Raw genomic sequence first — 17091 nt, 5'->3', positions numbered from 1 at the left:
AATCGCCAGAAATAAACAGCTAACTGTATGCTATAAACGAACTAAACCCCTGTCGCTCGATTTCAACGTCACCATCACCAACCTCCCGAGAACTTTTCCAAACTTGATTTAAAACATTTTCCATAATACAGATTTACTCTGTGGATACATTTTTTTTTTATTATAGATAGCATACCTGAACCAGTTTATCTGAAAAGTTTTTTCCTGCTCAGTGTGATGACGTTTAATCTCCCCGACAACGTCGGTAGTCCCATTTAGCAACATGTCAGTGTCATGATTTCCCCTCGCGCAAGTGCTGGAGCTCGCTATGCGCTCTTTTAGTGAATGACTTTGTTTACTTTCTACATGTGCATTTATTATGATTTTTGTCCTGTCTCCGCTCCTGTATTGTCATTGTTTGTTCCCTTATATGTCATCATTAGTCTCAGCTGTTTTGTGTTCACCCTTAATTACGTTGGTCATTTAAACCCCTCGTGTCTCATTATTCAGTTCGAAGTATTGTGCGAGTTTTCCGTGTACCAAGCTTTTGCTCATAGTTTGCTCAATGCAGCTGCTAGAGTCCTAACTAGAACCAGAAGATACGACGACATCACCCCGATCTCATCAACACTGCATTGGCTCCCAGTGAAATCTCGTATTGATTATAAAATACTATTATTAACTTATAAAGCACTAAACAGCCTCGCGCCACAGTATCTAAGCGACCTTTTGGTTTTCTATGATCTGCCACGCCTACTTAGATCAAAAGATGCAGGCTATTTGACGGTACCTTGAATAGCGAAGGCTACAGCAGGGGGGAGAGCTTTCTCTTATAGCTTTCTCTTATCTCCCCACAGTTATGGAACAGTCTTCCAATTTGTGTTCGGGACTCAGACACAGTCTCAGTGTTTAAGTCTAGGCTTAAAACGTATTTCTTTACTCAAGCCTACCATGACTAGACTTTCTGTTATGCTAAGCACAGTCCTAACAATCTTTTCTCTCCCCCTCTCCTTCTGTCGAACCACACACGATGTTATGGAGATACTAGAGATCCTGATCCTTTCTGCTCTCCAGACATGCCTGATCCGTTTCGGATGTCCTACCTCTGGATGGAGCTCTCATCTACTCCAATTCCAGATTGCTGGGACTACGGCTGCTTCTAAGGCCAAACAGACTTCATATAAAACCATAATGAACTTTTTCACACTATCTGTTGTTACCCAGATGAGGATGGGTTCCCTTCTGAGTCTGGTTCCTCTCAAGGTTTCTTCCTCTTAACATCTTAGGGAGTTTTTCCTTGCCACGGTCGCCACCGGCTTGCTCAATTGGCATAAATTCGCACTTTTAAAATCTGTATACCATGTTGATATATTTCTGTAAAGCTGCTTTGAGACAATGTCCATTGTAAAAAGCACTATACAAATGAAATTGAATTGAATTCAAGTTTCACGTCTTATAGTTTTGATCCTGTTCTCGACCTCGTTGTTTAATTCTGGTTTAGCCTTGTTTATGCCCGTTTGCCGATCGCCTGACCTTTTGCTTGTTTTTGACTACGCTATTATCTCGCGTTTTGGATTTGTCTGCCACTCTTCAATAAAGTTCTGATTTGCACTTCCATCCTTCCTAAACCCTCATTACGCGACAGTTAGCAATTGCCTTTTTCAATACACGTAAAAGCATTAAAAAAAAAAAAAAAAAACTCATGAGAGGGGTTTTACTGGCATATTTTATGTTATAGAATAAAACATGAAAATATTTTGAGCTTGTGTTCACCACAGACCTTTTTTAGGCTTTTAACCAAACTCCCATTAAAAAAACAAAAAAACATTGACTTTGGGATGGAACTGGAAGGGCTAAAATGCTAACTCGTTTCCGGGTTTTGGCGTGACAAAATGACGTCATACCTGCGCCGCTCTATGGTGATTGGCTGCAAGTTTAGGAAGCGCACGATTTGATCTGCAGCGGAGTTTCTATGAGCGGAGGACGAACTTTTAACATCAATATCGCAGTCGATCATGTTCATGTAATCGTGGGCAGTCAAAATCATAATCAAGGTCAATATTCAATTAATTGTGCAGCCGTAGTTCAAGGTAGTATAATCCAACACTTTCGGGCCCCTGCGATGAACCGGGAAAAGGGTTAACTTTCAGAAGAATTCCCAGCGGATCCTCTTCCATGGAGTTTTAAAAAGTCCAACAAGCATTTTGGTAAAATTACACATTTCTCACATTTCACTTCATGCACTAGGAGTTCTTGCATGGCCTTTGCCATGTTCAGGATATTTGTTGGTACATGAAACCTCAAAGCTGATTAAGATCATACCATTTCTTGAACATTCGTCTATTATCATGTACTAAATAAACAACCTTAGCTGTAAGCTAAGCTGTTCCTTAAAGCTCTGTGCAGCCAGACATGAACAAGAGCACACTTCAAGAAGGGCGTGAGAAAATGTATATAGTCAGTCCCTCCAAGATTTTGTAATTGCAGAAATTAACGTGAAATCAAGCAAACGCCACAATATTCGGAGGAATTTGCAATTTCTCAAAATTACCACAGATTTTTTTCTGCTCTTCGATTCACATGCATCGAACATGGTCTCATTTACCAAACAAACATCATCATGCAAAACAATTTAGTGCAATTGCAATTTCGCCAATTTAAGCATTTTTCTGCAAATAGGCACAAAAAACTCGTCGCAAACTTTGAAAAAAAGCCACAACAAACTCAAGCATTTTTGGCTGCAACAATCACAGAAAAAAACTTCGCAAAATCCTGTATGGACTGATATAATCTATTCATTTATAATAACAAGTAGAGCTCTACAGCACTGCATGAATCCCACAGTTGTCAGCTTTTATAACAATAAGAATGACAATAAGAATCTGAGTGGTCATACAACAGTATGACCAAAATGATAGCAAGAGATTGGATTAAAGCCACTGGCTGCCTGCAGACCTCACAAGTTTTGTCACTTTCTTATAAGAAACTAACCCCTCACTCACTGGCTCTCTCATTACATGTGGGTGAGAGACCAAGGTCTGTTTAATTGGCCAACTGATTACACCCTATACACCCTCGAGTTCACTCCCCTCCTCCGCCATCAGTCTCTCAGAGGCCCTCCTGTTCACTGGCCCATGGGTTCAGAAGGATCACGATCTCAGAATAAGGCCTCCCTTTGTGTGGCTCACTTGGCTGGGAAATAGAGATGAGTTTGTCCATTGCCACAGAGGCCATGGAGAGGGCTAGAAGAGGCCCCAAGAGAAACTAGGCTCAGGTATCACTAACGTCAGCGCTGAGAAGATGAACCGGGCCCTCACAATTTAGATTCTTCAAAAAAGGTTCCAGCGTAGCAAATTCCTAAGTCCATGGCCGGCATGTACGACCAATTATTTTCACTGACAGATTTGTCCTTGGCAGATTAGCACCTTTGACTGACATCATATCATGTTCTGCTGATTGAAAATGTTGGTGTTTTGATGATGGTGATGGAGAGCACTGTAACACAGCTCCAAAATCTGCCAAAGGTGATTAATTGAGTTGTGATCAGGCAACTGTGAAGGAAATAGCATATGATTTATATAATTTTTGAGTTTGTCAAACCGTTCAGTGAGCCCTCCTGCCTTGTGGATGGGATATCCATCAGGATAGAAAATGTTTCATTATAGGATAATGATCTGTCAAAAGAACTTTGCATTGATTTGCAGCAACTTCATTTAAACGGGACAAATAGACCTAAACCTTATCGGATAGATGCTCTCTACCCTGCTCTCTAATGTCCATCTAGTACATAAAAAAAACTTTTTTGTCACTGGGCATGACATTCAAACAGAATAGCCTGTATTTGTTTCAAATAAATACAAGATGTCAGCATTTAATTGAATGAAAAAAATATACTGAGCTGTGGACAATTTTGGGTTTTTTTTGGCAATAACACAACGTTATTTTTCAAGGTGGATATCTCCTTTGTGTTTTATGAGCTGAAAACATGGATCATTCACTGACCCAGGAATATCCTACTATTTTAGGATATACTGTGAATTTTAACTACTCCTTGAATACTAGTCAGTCCGTACAGGATTTAGCAGAGGTTTATTTGTGATTGGTACGGCCAAAAATGCTTGATTTTCTGCGGCTTTTAAAATTATAAAAAAAATTTTAAATGTAACATTTTACATTTTTTTATTTGTGATGCAATTTGCAGAGTTTTTTTGTGCTTTTATTGCGGAAAACTACTTGAACTGGTGAAATCGCTATTGCACAAAATAGTTTTGCACGGTCTTTCGCAGTGATGTTTATTGGTAAACATGAACTTTTAGCTGTACTCATGTTCGATGCACGTGAAATGAACGGGGCTTTGGCTGAATGTGCGTTGTAATGACGTCACATAGCACGTCTTGGCCCAAATCTGCGGAAAATCTGTGGTAATTTTGAAAAATTGCAAGCTCCTGTGAATATTGCGGCGTTTCCTTGATTTTTCATTCATTTCTGCAAAATCTTGGCGGGACCGAGTAGTGTAGCCTTTCACAAATCCAAAATACTGAATGATTGAAACGTACTTTGCCAAAACTACGATCTTTTAAACAACACAGAAGCTCTTTGTGTTCCAATACGAAAGCTCTAATATCTGGTCCCTTTTCTAATTATTTTGCTGTGCGTTTTCAGAAACCTCCATCTACCTTGGTGATGACATAATTAAACCTCACCACAAACCTAATATGAAAGTATAAAGCAAAGCACTTCACTGTTACACACTGGAGTAAAAAGGTTTAATTGAGTGTGTAACTTGGTGAAATTTGGGTTTGATTATTTTCATTTAGTCTGGACCCCGCTCAATCAATTTCCAGAGGTCTTCTGGAAGAGGCCGTCTCTTTAATTAACTGGCCACAATGCCCTGGTTGACGCGAAATGAAGCAGAAAGCCCAGACCCAAGTGGCTATTACTTCTGGCGGGGCTTTTGTCGCTTGCTGATTTGGGGCTGCGCAGATCTAATCTCTCTAGATGATGAGAGATTGGGTTCTATCCCTGTGTAGCCTTGTCAAGTTAAGATTAAATAAAAGCCTTTAGCTGTCTCACCCGGGACAACGGCCAAGGTAATTCAACAGAGATTCCTGAATGTTTATCCTGTCTGGGAGAGCAGAGTAAGCCCTTATTCTTCTCATGCTTTCTCACATATCATAGGATGTGAGCCAGCAGTGTTGATGATTGTCACAGGGCTCTGATAACTCCCGGGCCGAACAGCATGTGATGGAGGAAGCAATGGGCTCCAGAGGTTAGGTGCGATTCAATTTCCAAAATGGCCAAATCAGACTATAGACAGATCTTATCTTGGGATAGATATTAGTCATCCACCTCCAGAATTGAAAAAGGTTATGATATTTTCAAGTCCATGATAATAATATGGAAAGAAAAGAATTTCACTATTCTGTTTGTATAAGTGTCACAAAAGTCTGCCTACCTCCGTTATGTATGCTGATAATTGTAAGATATTAATTCATTCATGATCAGCATGGCAGAGGATGTGGAGCCTATCCTGGAAACACTGGTAGTCAGATGGGAATACACCTTGGATGGTGCCAGTCCATTCCAAGGCACTGAAATGTATCGTATAATCAATTATCACTTGTATAAAGCTAGTATCTATAAGATCCTACTATTGCACTTTTTGCCCAGGTGTACCCAAGATGATGCATTATTTGAATGACCGAGAAAGCAGGCAATTGCTTAGAACCCCCAAGTTTTGAGGTGGCCACTTGATAGCTGACACCAAGTCCATGAAAATGTCAAATCTAGAAGGGCAACACTCTCCTAAAACTTAAAAGATGGGTAATGTTCATCTCCATACCAGCAGGAACCCCCCCTAAAGGGGGCCTAATCTCCCTAACATGTGGGATGTGTACAAGTTTATTTTTAACTGTCATGCTGTACAAAATGAAGAGAACTTACCTGTATGGAAGCCAAAGAGAAAATAAGAAGAAGCGTAAAAGACGAAGTAGAACTGTGGTAAGTAACAGAAATAGAATCTGCATATCAATATAATCAACAAATCATCATCAACAGTTTGGCAAGTCAGTTATTAGCTAGGAGCTGGTGCTTGGTTTAAAGATTGTCTTGATGGCTTGGTCTATTAAAATACACATATAGTATAAAAGTCAACACTTTGCCAAAGGCCTTCTGTTGTAGCCTACGTGATATAACAATGGTTTAACTAACTGAGTAAGCTTAAGCTAGCACTAGGTAATAAAGAGAGAAAAAATAACAAGATGGCACATTTAGTTTTTCTGCCTGGGGCTCCCACAGTCCCTACAACCGCCTCTGTCTAAGCCCCTTCTCAGATTTAGATAAGACAGAGGATGTGCAGCTTATCAATGACCAGAGCATCCCATATTGTCTTCAGACCATTTGTAGCCCTAAGGCCGAGGGTTACTGACCTACCCCTGTCGTTCCATTTAGTGACACATTGATACTCATGGGTTGGACAGTGGTTTCGGCTCAGAGCTTATCTGTACGGTCAAGCCTCCCCCGTCGCTCGGGTCACAGGTTATCACCTGCACTGATATGCCCGGGGCACTGGCCTTGAACAAACACGCAATCACGTCTCTCTATGGCCTCCTAAATACAATGCTGGTATTTTGCCTTTTCAAGTAATATCACTCAAATTTCGCTTATATATTAACGGAGATCTTTTTTAAACTGAATGTCCTCATTAAAAATAATTCCAAGATGGAAGTGGTCACCCAGGGAACACATGACTACCTGTAGCTCGGCAGACTCTATGTGTCAGTGTAGCACATAACACTACCTTAAAAGTTGGAGGTGGTGTGTCTATTGAAAAGCAAGTGGTAAAAACACTATTTAATTTTTTTTAAGAACATAACTAAATTCAGCTTGGGTATTAGATCATGGTACAGCTTAGTTAGTAATGGAAACAACACCAAAGTGCAGATTCCCAGTTACTTATCCGAGTGCCATATCACAATGTTATGATACAAGTATGACATAAAGCTGGTGACTTGGATCCAAACGGCATGCTGAAAGGCCTGAGTGAAGGTCTACATTGACCTACACCGTTAAAAGTAAAATTGGTACATTAAATATATTTGGCATTAAAGGCTGTAGAACCCTTACACTTTTTTCTTTTTCGGATAAAGTTTCAAGGAGAACACTTTAAGAAAGGGAAGAACTATTTTGTGGTAGCACAGATGGCACCATTTTCACAAAATGCCTCATGCCATCTCATCCTATCCCTTTTCCAAAACCTCAGCATTTCAGAAACAGACTCCTGAGACAGATACATTACCCTGCGGCGTGACCCATCTCCGAACTCTAAATACAGTGGCTCCTAAATCATGTCATCATGGCATGCCAAGTAAAGGAGCTCTTGCCTTGGTATAATGATAGTCTACTTTCTGATAAGTGTAAATAGCAGAGAGGTTGGGTATTGTGCATGGTACTTCAAGGAGAGGGGCAAACCTCTATTTAACGGGGATCCAAACATCTACTTAGCAAAAGTATGTGTGCATCATCCAAGCAGGAGGCAGGGAAATAACCTTCGGAAAGATTCAGAGCTGCTTTCTGCCAAAACGGAAAAAGCAGGGATCATCCAGGACATTTAGTACTATAAATCATCCTATCAACCGAACACGGCACTGAAACTGGTCATTATTTTCAAACTCTTAATTCCAGCTAAAAAAAAAAAAAAAGAACGACAAAAGTGTTCTGAGGTTACTTCCTGGACTTTGATATGGTAAAGATCTATAGCTTTCTATTCTCTCTGGACCTCTACGGTCTCACCATATTTCTCTATATATACTTTCCTCTCCATCCAGCTGTCTGCCTGGAACTTTCAGCAGCAGGACATTTCTACCAATGCAAAGCGGCCAATGTCCGAACAAGAGTCGGTTGCACGAGTCATAAAGCTAATTGGCCGTATGCGGCCATTCCTCAGATTCCTCAGTAATTGGCTGGAGCAGATGCAGTTAATGACCTTGTCTGAGTAAGACACAAAAGCATGAAAGAAAAAAAGGAAGAAAAGCTTGATCCAATCCAAAGTCTGATCCAATTTGTTTCATTAAAAGTCCTTAGTAATTGTTATAATATTGAGTAGCAAGATTATTCTAAGGGTCCATATTGTACTGCTATTATTAAACAAGTCAATGACGCCCTATAGACAAATAAACCAAGGATCAAGGATAAATGACTGAAGGTCAAATTAGGTTTTGATAGTTCAAAGACAATGTGAGACAAAAACACTGGCTTAATAAAAGCAATTATCCTGCCATATTTAATCTAAAACATTATGATATCCTTACTTTACTCTTGGCTGAGGCTTTACACTAAAGAAAATGTTGCAAAAACTCCTCAACTCTAATTATCCCTTCATCTCAGTATGCAATCTTCACTTTTCATCTCTTCTTAATCTGATTCTGATTGAGCAAAGGTGCTCAACACATGCAAGTGTCTAAATACACAACGCAACACCTTAGAGCTCACACCATAACACCTCTAGCTCCGTCTCACCCAGGCAATGACAGTTACACTTATTACAGCGCTGCACGGCTAGAGATGGGGGAATGTGAACCGGAGGATTGCTTGGAGAGCAAGAGTGCAGTCTGACAGGCTAATGGAAGTTACCTCATATCTGAGTCTCCCTCTCTCCAGCTATCTGTACAAGCATAGGGGAACTTCAAAGCGAACAAGGCCGCCTGTGATCTCCAAACGGCACGGAGCGACTCCACACTGACAGCTGAGGTAAGAGGAGAGGAGGCGCTCTGCTTCGCCTCTCATCACTCGCAAAAATGACTGATGGAGGGAGATACAGCGGGTAAAAGGAGATCTCGAGAAGGAGATGTACATGGTTATGGTGGCGATACTGGAGGTAGAGAAGTACTGGTGTAATAAATCATGTCGGTGACAGAATTCTGGCGTCCATTAGCTGCGTTAGTAGACTCATACGTATTAGTAGGTATAAATGTGAATTATGGCTTAATTTGTTGCTCACGTGAACACGGTTTTTCCGTTGATCCAATGCCAAAATGACGTGAAAGAAACTGAGAGCTTGTATCACTGCAGTAAAGTTCCGCTCTAATAACTTTTAAAGCATTGTGGTAGCAAATAAAAGCTTACAGAAGTACATGCATAGAGATGATGGACATCAACTGTTCTCCAAAATCCCCCATACTGCTCTTGGTGTTAATACTGAAACATTAAGACCACCGCATTATAAGAAATAAAATGCATTTAATTCTATAGCATGTATTTCTTTTCCATTATAGCTAAGTTATATATAGTTAATTTTATCATCCCAGTAAATAATCCAAAATCACTTCATTAGCTATGAATAAAACATATCAAGAATTAATAGTATTTGATCGTTCCTCTAATAAAAAATACTTTTACAAGACCTATAGTGCAAAAATATAATTTTAATTAAAACCAAATGTGCCAACAAAGCTCTCGAAATTCCAGCGCAATGAATAAACACCTACTTGTGCAACAGTTTGGAAATCTCTGCAAGGCAAAACCAAGTGAACCGAAAACATAATTGCGAACTGAAGAACAGGTAATGGAAACGCATGAATTTCGAAAAAAAAAACAAAAAAAACTCTCAAATACTGCAAAAAAGTTTATAAGCTCACATGAGGTTCATTTTCAGACAACTCAACAAAGCAATATTTCGAAAAGATGAAATGGAAACACATTTCTCGCATTTAGGTCACATGACATGGCAGTGGTTTTGCTCAAACCAAAGGTCTCAGCTACTACCCTGTACTCTGTACAGGAAACCAGTTTATAAAGAGCGATATGGATATGCACTTCTCGGTCAGAACTGGCTCCCTCGGGCATGATACGGCAGGCGCTACGAGTGGTCCTATTTTGGTGCATAACTTGTCAAATGATAAGCAGGTCATTCTGCAGTTTTGAATCCACAGGACCTCTGTAAAATCATTGCGGACTATGATCTCCCAGAAATCCCGGATACATGGCCGCTGCCAGGTATAAGGGGCTTGCCTTTCCATGATTACATGCATTACGTGCCCTCGTCGCCTTCTATTAAACACTACCACGGCTATTGCGGTGGGTGCAACTGAAATCACCGTGCCAACACTCATCAGATCTTGGAGGTTTGTTGCCATGTTTAATTGTAATGACTATGGCGAGAGGAGAAAACACAGATTTAATTGCATAACATCATTTAATGGAAACTCAGACCATTCGCTTTTATGTTTTGTCTAAATTCTTAAAATATTACTTATATCAGTTATGCTCATTTACCAACTAACATCACTTCGATTTTGTACAAATTGCAATTTTGCCAATTCAAGGAGTTTTTCGCAAAAAAAACAAAACAAAAAAAAAAACACTGAAAACTCTGCAAATTGCATTATCAATTTTTAAAAAAGTTACAGCAAAATCAAGCATTTTTTTTTACAAAAGAAAACTCTGAAATCCTGTATGGACTGAATACATAATTATTGTTTGACCATTTAAAATCAAAGTTTGATTTTAATCAAAGTTTGATTATAATCAAACTTCTATAAAGAAGTTTGATTATAATCAAACTTCTTTATAGAATACCTATTATAACTATTATAACTCTGAACAGTTCTGTGGCTTTTCACTGAAAATATAAACAAAAGTTGTTGTTAGTCAGATTTTAAAATCTTTTTTTCCCCTCATCCATAAAATATATATATATATAGTGTAAAAGACAGTTTTAGACTCCTGTATAACACTGACTGAAATTATATTTTTATGTCCACACCCCCTTGACCACAGTGCATTTTGGGAAAGTCTGAAGAGCAACATGTGTGACATTACTAAATACAGCAACAAAAGCATCATCTAAAACTTTGCCTTATTCTGAAGATGGCGGAGTTTAAAACAAATCTGAGCAAATTGATTTAGGTTTGTGTAACATGCCCTGATGTCACCATGAACACGCTTGTTTGATTTTTGAAGTTTTAAAAACAAAATCATTCGACTCGAGAGCAGACGTCACATTATCAGCCAGGAACTTCAAACTGTATTCTGCCTGCAACTAACCAATAATGGGTAGATCGTGTGATGGATTTAAAATACAGTATGTTTAATGTCTGAAACATTGAATTAACATCAGAAGAAACAAAACACAAACAAAGTATTGGCATTTATCAACTTGCTCAGTCAGTAAAAAGTTTTTTACTTCACTAATGCAAATATAATTAAACTAATAAAGGTTCAATACTTGTAGCAATGTTACTAAAGAATCACTATTCCAACATGTTCCTGTAGTTTTCATGTAATCAACATGTTTGTTCATATGTTTTTAATCAGAATATTTTGTATATGTAAACACATTCACAGTCAACACTGCTTCCATTATGATTCATTATTTATCTTTATTAACCACAAAATGTTTAACATATCAACACATTTGTTCTGTTGTTATTTTGTTACAAGTGCATGAATCGGAAACATTTCTGCTGGATTTCTTTTCATGAAATAATTTGCAAACAGGTGTGGAAAACCTCCTGGATTTCTGAACTTTTAAAGTTGGCAAGTTTAAAGCTGTTATCAGATATATTTGATCACTGCACAAATGAATAACTGATTATCATCAGTTTTAGGTGTGAAACAGCAACGCGAACAGCCCTTAACCCCACAGACCATTTTGGATCTTTAGTCCTTGTCCATTTGCACTGTGCACCTGTTGTACAGCTGCTTTTAAAAGCAGGTGCATTCACAAGTAGAACACCCAAAGGAATTACTTGAAGCAGCAAAAAGAGACATCAAACATTTAAATATCGTTATTGTATCTCGAGAAAACCCGAACATGTGCATAAAAATCAATCACTGTCCTGATGTTGGGAATGATGGATTGCAGTAATGCACATATCTGCACTTTATTATAGTCAGACTGTTGCTGCCACCCACCTTTATATCCGTGCATTATATATTTTTTAAAAACACTTTTCCCTTTTCTAACTGTATACAAGTAAGTTCTGTTTATGTAAGTAAATTCTATTTTAGGTCACGGACAGTCGTAAAAAATCTTTTCACTACAAGTCCTACTGTGTGTGTTTGAGAGACAAATCAAATTTTTATTTGAATATTTTTGAATTTGATGTAGTGTGACAGCTAGAGCTTTCTGTGATTTTCTGGGAATTTTAACACACCATTTCAGTCATGTTACGGACCACAATTAAAGGGTGTGTGTGTATTGGTAACACTGGTCTTAGCATGACACACACACACGTGTTTGTCTTATACTTATGAGTACCTACTGTTGACATAATTATTACAGTTCTATGCTACACCTAAACCTAACAGTAAACTAACCGGTTCTATTTGTGGAGACACTCTTGTAGAACACACACACACACACACGTTTGTCTTATACTTATGAGGACCTACTGTTGACATAATTATTACAGTTCTATGCTACACCGAAACCTAACAGTAAACTAACCAGTTCTATTTGTGGACACTCTTGTGAGGACACACACGCACGGGCACGCACGTCTTATCCGAATGAGGACCTACTGTTGACAAACAGTGCCATCACTAACCTTAACCTCATTAACCAAAATGAATTTTTGTTGTTGTTTTTGTTTGTTTAATAAAAGCTGCAGTTCTCCTCATGGAGACCCTCTTGTGAGGACACACACTCACGGTCCCCACATGACCCTGTTCTGTCATACTAGGCTGTGGAAGGAGGCATTCAACTGAATGGACGCTTTTATTTCAAAGCCTTACAATGCTTTAAAACAAAAAAAAAAAAACAATTCACTTTAACATTAAATCGTTTAAACGTGATATTAATTCGTTAACGTTCTCTTCCTTCATTCCAGAAATCCACGGTAACCCACAAATAAATAGATAACGGAATAAATCCGGCGACACGAGCGCATCACAGTAACAGTTTCCTGTTTACCTGCTGCTTGTTAACGTTAAAAGCTCACGCGCGTGCTTTTCGGCTATAAACAACCCGGATTTACTAAACACACTCTCACATCTTAGTTGCTCACCGTTTAAAACGAAAGAGCATAAAATAAACCTACCTTGGAGACGGATGCCTGACTTAATGGAGCTTTTGTGGTGCGACTGAAAACTTCAAGCGTCTCCCTGTATGTTTTCTGAATTAAAAAATAAAAATAATAAAATCCAAAGACGAAACCAAAGCAAACCTAAAACAGAATGAGAGCTAGATAGAATCATGAAATTCTATCTATGGAGGCGGGGCGAATACACAAGGGGTGTGGTCAAATCAAAGCATGTACAAAGTCATGTACAAAGAGGGCGTGGTCAAATCAAAACAAGATAGAGATGCTATGATGTGGGCGTGGTTTAATAATCGGTGAGGGCGTCACGTGATTGTGATATACTGTAACAAAATGACACTTTAGTAAAGTTTAGATAGTTTATTTTTTCCTTCTGAAGTTTCCTTCTGCAACATGCAGTTATACATAATACAAACCACGGTCTCCTCCTGTGCACTTTAGCATTCATCAGAACACTTCCTAGTTTTTATGCCTTTGAAATAAAATCAACATGACAGAGCACAGAGGAGTGTCACACAAATCATCAGTCCTCAGTGGACATAATATAAAAAAGTCATCACTGTTAATCACTGATTTCTCATAGAAGCACCGTCAGAAATGATGTAACATGGACGTCTGTACACTGAGTCGGAGTTTCCTTCCGTTCTGTGCTTGTTTACTCAAGCCATTTTTACTTATCAGCACAACAACTTGCAACAAGAAACACACACATTATGAGACATATTTATAACAAAGTCTACTGGAACAAAATGGATCTGTGATCCATCACACCACGTGTCCATATTGAACAAATACAGATAGTATAGTACAAGTGTGTTGTTGTTAGATGTACTGTAGTCTATGGCTGTAAACACTGCAGGTCTGTGTGGATACTGATCTGTGATGAGCAGGATATCTTTTATTGTAGGAGTGGAACTATATGCTGCCCAATATCATGGTCACAATATTTGCTTACAACTTTTGTAAGCATTTCAAAGAGAATGACGACAAATGACATAACACTGGAGCAACCAATGGTTCAGTCATTTGGATGGATGAAGTGATTCAAGAGGTTTGATTTAAACTTTCAATAATTTATGAAAACAATAAAAAAAAAAAATAAAAAAAAAATTAAACTCCAAAACAAGTTAATGATGTTTTAGAAATCTTGATATATATCATCACATTCTTATTTCAATCCGTACAGGATTTCGTGGTGGTTTTTTTTGGTTTTTTTTGTGATTGTTGCAGCCAATAAGGTTTGATTTTGCTATGGCTTTTTTTTTTGCTCTAAATTTGCGATGCAACTTGCGAAGTTTTTTGTGCTTTTTTTGTGGAAATCTACTTGAATTGGTGAAATTGAAATTGCAATCGCAAAATCCTGGAGGGACTGTTATTTGAAAGGGGATTAGTGTTGAAGAAGTTTTTAAGCTGTGTGTAAGAAGTATATGAGGGGTTACAATTACTTTAATTCACAATCTTGCATTTTGTTAAGTATAAGCAAGCGATCTAATAAAACATCCAGTGTTATTATAAAGTTTACAAATGCAAAATGTACAACTTATTAAGTACAAAAAAAGATCACGTCTTCCCTATAGCCAGATGCTGATTGATTAGTCAGCATAACCACTAAAGGAATACAATCACTCTACTATGCATCCTGATGTACATGAGGTAGTTATGATACGATTCATGTTTTTGAACTTTTGCCTGGAACACTGCTCGATGGATTGAGTGGCTGATCAGCATCGACACAGAAATAAAATAAAATAGAATTTCTACTTATAAAAATGAAATATAGTAGTGAATTGGCTCTTTCCTTGATTATTTTATGTGCAGGAACCTCAAATCTGACCAACAAGGTCTGATCAAAAAGTTTTAAGACAATCCTTTGCATCGGAAACGCCTCATTAGTGTTTCTATCAGCATGTCACATATTTTAAGAAATATCTAAAATGCTAGGAAGCATAAAATCTGCACTCATAAGATTTAAAAAATATATTATAATATCCATCCATTCATTTTCAGTACCGCTTATCCTACACAGGGTCACAGGGAGCCTGGATCCTATCCAAGGGAACTGTGGGCACAAGGAGGGGGATACCCTGGATGGGGCGCCAACGTATCGCAGGGTACAAGCACACACATTCACCCACCCATTCACATTAAGGACAATTTAGAGATGCCAGTCAGCCTACAACACATATCTTTGGACTTGGGGAGGAAACCGGAGTACACAGAGGGAACCCCCGAAGCATGGGGAGAACATGCAAACTTCTATATTATAATGTATCATTGTTCATATATGGTAGTCTCAGTTGCTAAGGAATTGCTCCTATTACCCATAATGCACTGTGAGCATATTTCAGTTTTAGAGTAATGCTCGAGATCTGCAAGTTTCAGAAGTGAGTTTGAATAATTATCGAATAGTAGACTTCTGCAGCTAGAGCTAGAGCTTTAAATGCTGTTTTTACACTAACTGTTAATAAAACAGACTCCACCCTGTGTGTGCAGTGTTTGCATGTTCTCCCCGTGCTTTGGGGGTTTCCTCCGGGTACTCTGGTTTCCTCCACCAGTCCAAAGAAATGCGTTGTAGGTTGACTGGCATTTCCAAATTGTCTGTAGTGTATGAATGGTTTTGTGAGTGTGTGTGAGATTGTGACCTACAATGTTTTGGCACCCTGTCCAGGATGTCCCCTGACTTGTGCTCCAAGTTCCCTGGGATAGGCCCCAGGCTCCCTGCGACCCTGTGTAGGATAAGCATTATGGAAAATGGATGGATGGATGAATGGATGGATGTTAATAAAACAATTATCTTACAGGATATAATGGTGCAAAGTTCTGGTGTTTTCTTTTCCAACTTGCCTTTTGTGACACTGCATGTACATATAGTGTCTTAATCAACGTTTTTGTTTTTAGTTCTATTGATGACCATTATTTGTTACATGAATTGACTTTTCTATCAAACACCAGCAACTGAGACACACCTTTATTTCCCCTTCAGCTGATATACTTCCAAAGAAGCAAAAACAGAAATCTTCAAATGTTATATGCAGTTCTTAACTTTCATAAATGATTACATTAAAATTATATACCGTATCACGCCTTCTTTTATTTTGTCACGGACACAAAATATTGTCGGTTTGCGTTTGAATGTGCGCTTTTCAACACTGTTACCTGGCTTATTATATGTTTTAGTTTGTACAGACAGTGCCAATCACTGTCTTCACACTGTCACCTGTAATCAAAACTGTTTAATCAGATCTTGTACACATGAGCGTATCCTGTTCTCTCCATATACTGTAAATCGTCTAAAAATAATTTTCCCTTTGTTTGTGATTTCTTAGCTAATGATGATTGGATTATTCTCTCCCAGACATTTAAAAAATAAAGCATTAAATCATGTCTTGTGTACATTTAAATACAATGTTAGAGATGTTAAATCAAAATATCAAATATATAATCAGAATATATGACAAAAAATAAATAAATATGAACACTTTAGCAAATTCAAGAAAATAAATAAATAATCATTAATATATATATATATATATATATATATATATATATATATATATATATATATATATATATATATATATATATATATAAACCAAACAGTTCTAATTCTCAGAAATTAAACAATAAATAGCAGAAAGCAAAAATGAATTGATTAAGAAAATCAGTTAAGGAATCCAGCCCAGTGTGATCATCTCTCTCTCTCTCACACACACACACACACACACATACACACACACACACACACACACATACACACACACTCTGTGCTGGACTATGGTGTTACTGGACTGCAGATGAAGTCTCCTGCTTTTAAAAACAACACAGTGTGAGCTCTAAAGCACACTACATTCCCTGTTGTGTCTCTACATGCTTCAGGTAGGCAATAAAAACTAAAGACCTACTGAGCTACTGCCAATTCTAAGAATTACAGAAAAAGCCCTCGAGTTACACATAAGGGTGGAAAAGATTCTCATGGCTCCATTACTTCCATTATTATTCATAGTTTGGTGATCAGTATTTTTGGTCAATTTTTTGGCAAAACTAAAATAACATGTCGTCCCAGATGCTAATC

The 17091-nt window shown here is 38.1% G+C and overlaps 1 protein-coding gene across 3 annotated transcripts in view; it reads right to left on the bottom strand.

Annotated features, from left to right (window-relative positions):
* Positions 1–13477, bottom strand: part of lypd6b (LY6/PLAUR domain containing 6B) — a 33688-nt gene extending 20211 nt beyond the window's left edge. For all 3 annotated transcript variants that reach the window (XM_053626467.1, XM_053626468.1, XM_053626469.1), the window contains exon 1: positions 13020–13477. The gene's annotated coding sequence lies outside the window, so the exon portion shown is untranslated. The remainder of the gene's footprint in view (positions 1–13019) is intronic.
* Positions 13478–17091: the final 3614 nt, after the last annotated feature.

This window comes from Ictalurus furcatus, chromosome 6, assembly GCF_023375685.1.
Source record: "Ictalurus furcatus strain D&B chromosome 6, Billie_1.0, whole genome shotgun sequence".
NCBI lineage: Eukaryota > Metazoa > Chordata > Actinopteri > Siluriformes > Ictaluridae > Ictalurus > Ictalurus furcatus.
The sequence above is the reverse complement of the archived record's forward strand: the minus strand, read 5'-3'. Positions and strand labels throughout refer to the sequence as shown.